General features: G+C 34.0%; 1 long non-coding RNA gene across 1 annotated transcript; it reads right to left on the reverse strand.

The window, feature by feature from the left end:
• Positions 1 to 1,048: 1,048 nt before the first annotated feature.
• Positions 1,049 to 3,579, reverse strand: LOC141572824 (uncharacterized). Its single transcript, XR_012498315.1, has 2 exons — positions 3,300 to 3,579; positions 1,049 to 1,296 (listed from the first exon to the last, which is right to left on the reverse strand). It is a non-coding gene; the product is annotated as an uncharacterized LOC141572824 (long non-coding RNA).
• Between the last annotated feature and the right edge of the window lie 303 nt (positions 3,580 to 3,882).

Below are 3,882 nucleotides of genomic sequence, written 5' to 3' on the forward strand. Positions count from 1 at the left end.
ACAAATTTCAAGTGGAATATGAGAGAAAGAGAGTAGTCAAGGATGACTTGGCCTGAACAACTAGACAAACTGAGCACACTCATGGATGGAAAACCATGAGAAAAGCAGGTTGGAGGAGATACCAAGAGTTCAGTTTTGAAAAATGTTAAATTTGAGGTGCTTCTTAGGCATCAAATGGAAATCTCAAACAAGCAATCAGATACATGAATCTAGATTGAAGGGAGAAGTCTAGGCTGGATAGTCACAACAAGTTCACTTACGTGCCAGGCACTCTCCTGAACCCTGGCATAACTTCCAATTCTCACAACAATCTTATGAGTTGGATACTATTATCTCCATTTTATAGATAAAGAAACTAAGGCACAAAGAAAGATACTCTTTATTAAGCTGGGAGAATGTGAATCTGAGCTGTGCGAAGCTGTCTCCTCCCTGACACAGAGGAAGCCTGTCTTCCAAATAAAGCCAAACAAAACCAAGACGTGATCTTTTTGGGAGCTTGACCAAAGAGGTGATAGTAATGCCCTCAGATTCATCTGTAGACTATGCATTTTTACCAATGCCATGGAATTAATCTTTTCTCAGGAGACAGTTCTTGATTTTAGAATCATTTGCCAGTTGGAGAGACTGAGGATTTCCAAAACCAACAAGTCCTGGTTCCTTTTGTTACGTAATCCTTCTCTCAATGTTTTGCTCTCCTTTCACATTTTACGATAGACAGTAAGAAGAAACTAGGGGTAGCGACTTCAACACTTTGCTTGGAAATCTCCTTAGCTACACCTTCAGTCCAAAAGACACATTTTCTACATTTCAAGTTACTGTATGTGATTGTGTTACTAAATATTCTGTCGAGGATTCCTCTTTCCTCCAGTTTCCAATAACATTTGTTTACTTTTTTTTTTTTTTTTTTGAGCTCTCACTGGCAAATCCTCAAAACCCAGATTTCTACTAACAGTCTCCTCAATACAATTTAATATTTCTCTAACAAGCTCCACAAAATCATTTCAGCCTCTATCTTCTGCCTGGATACAAAGCCATTCTCACATTGGTAGGGTTTTTTTTTTTGCTTTTTTTTTTTGGCAGCAATCTACTTTCTGGTACCAAAATATGTATCAGTTATCTATTGCTGTGTAGCAGCAATAGAACAAATGTTTATTTTTTTACAGTTTCTGTAGATCATAATCTGGGCAGATTAGCTGGGTTCCTCTGACTCAGGGTCCCTTAAAAAGCTGTAGTCAAGGTGTTGGACAGGGCTGCAGTCATCTCAGGGATCATCTTAGGAAGGAAGCACTCACATGGCTGGAAAGAAAGAAGATAGATGATGTGGCCAAAATTCCTTGAAAACTTCCCAAAGACAGACTTTCTGGCAAACATACCCATGGTATATTTTACAGGGAGAGTCCTAATCTTTGGACTACTTTAGCGGGATGTTCTTGGTCTGTTTAGGTGTGCTTGTAGTAAACAAAGCTTGAATCTGTGGATGTATTGGGCACATGCGTAGCTCCCAGAAAAATGTCCTATATGCTCTCAGAGTATAAAATGGAAATATTGTAGAATTGAAGCAATCCTTGTTTTAAGTAAGTGTTTATTGCTTAGAGACCACACATGTTCATCTGTCCCAGCATGGAGTGAAATGCCAAAAGGGAGGATATGGGAACCAGCATTGATGGTCATAGAACTCTTCCTGCTTCTCTTGTGCCTCATGATTACTTGTATTCTTGAAATAGTTAGCAAAGCTTGATATTTGGTAAGACCTCTAATGTTTTAAAATGGTGATTCGATAATCTACTCCAGTTTATTTTAGAAGCAATACCAAAAGAAATAAAACATGCATAATCATATAATGAAATAAAATTACCAGTGATGAGATAATGAGAGGTATTCTCAGGAACAAACATTTTAAAGCTACTTCCTAACCATTTCATTTGACATTTTTAATGAGTGTGTGTGTATGTGTCTCAAAAATATGTAAAAAGTATTTGTACATATGAAACTTAGAAATTTCTGATTTTTAAATTTAAACACATTTGAAAAAACTAAGGGAGAAAAGATTTGTACACAAAGGCCATCTTTAGTTTATCTACTAACATTTTAAATGACAATTTCCAAAATAGAAAATTGAGAGATTCTGGGGGGAAGCAACAATGTGACCAATAACTGGGGGGAAAAAAAAAAAAAAAAAGGAAAAGGATTTGTCAAAACACAAATTTATGGAACATGTTACCATTTCACCTACAAAATATTAAAGACATTTTTTCAATGGATAATGTCCAGTATCCTCTAGGAAAAATGGGTGTGGTCACTGTGTAGCTGGAATAAAAGTGCATATACTTTTTATCTGGATAGAAATTTTACATTATATGTTATGACTTTTTCAAATGCTTCCGCATCTTGACCAGGTATTTTCACTTCTCTAAATTTATAGTAACATTCTGAAAAGTACAGAGATTTATACAGAAAATGGACTTAATGAATGTGTCATATTTTATGAATATATTTTCCTATTTTTGGACAGTTACATTTTATATTATATATTTATATAATATGATATAATATAACTGTCCAAAAATAGGAAAATATTTTCATAAAGTATGACACATCCATGAAGTCCATATGATCTAATAATTTAAAATTATGTTATAGAATCATAATAATAATTACTATTTACTAATGATAACTAATACTCACTGTGTGTTTCTTAAATGTCAGGCATCATATATATATATAGATAGATAGATAGATGTAATTATATATGTATCAGAGGTAGAATATGTAAATAACTTATTTATGGGTTGCTTATGGGCATCTTTTATTATTTCTATTTCTTTGTATTTAAAATTTTTTTCTATGATAAGCTCTTCAATTTAATAATCAGAAGAAATGTCATGAAAATAATAGTAACTAGAATGCTTTTCATTTCATGCTGACTGACTAGGTTTGATTGAGCAATTGATACAGGGATAGCAAATCAGTCCCTATACTCTACATTTTCTATTACAGCCAAAAAAAAAAAAAAAAAAGCTTACCTTTTATTATTCCCTTATTTTTTTGCCTTCAAGTTGAATACCATGTTTTTAAAAGAGAAACAAATAGATATGGTTGTTGTATTTGTATTTAAAAATCAGGGATTTTTTTGGGAACATGTATCAACATTCCAACAATAGTTTCTTGGCAATGAAGATATGATATTCTATAAACATAAGTATTTATCTCTCACGTTATACTAAGAACTATGCTTGGTGCTGTAATGCAGAATTGAATAAATGAGTGCTTGTAGGAAGAAAGAGAAGTTAATCACTCACCTTCTATGTTATTCTCTGAGTTTATTGCTCCCAGACAGGCTGCAGAACCAATGTCCACATTTCTTTGGCTTCCAATAAAAGAGATCCAGCCTTGTTCCCCCTAAAAAATCTGCCTTGCATAACACTCAAGATAAATCAAACAAACTAACAAACCAAACTAAGAAATATAAACAAGAGAAAATTATTCCTGGCTATATTTTTTATTCAGTTCTGATATGTTAAACCATATTGTAATCAAAACTCTATTTATCATATTCCATTTTTAAAAATGACTCATAGAGTGAGGGACATGTTCCATCCATATCCTTTCCATACCCGTTTTCAGCAAGGGCAGCTTAACTCACATTCCAGAAAAATAAGTGTCAAAACGGAGAAAACTGAACTGACTTGGTCCTACTTTCAGGGAGCTGAAATCTGGCCAGTTCAGAATAGAAAGGCACATGAACCCTTTCACTTGTGTGTGGCAGTTAACTCTTTGCATGGATGTTGGACTAGGTGACTTAGACTCTGATCTTTATGCTTCCAGGAGCCTATGATTTGATGATTCTTGACCTTTATCTTATCTCACTCTGTTTCCTTCTCT

Source organism: Rhinolophus sinicus, linkage group LG07 (genome assembly GCF_036562045.2).
Source record: "Rhinolophus sinicus isolate RSC01 linkage group LG07, ASM3656204v1, whole genome shotgun sequence".
NCBI lineage: Eukaryota > Metazoa > Chordata > Mammalia > Chiroptera > Rhinolophidae > Rhinolophus > Rhinolophus sinicus.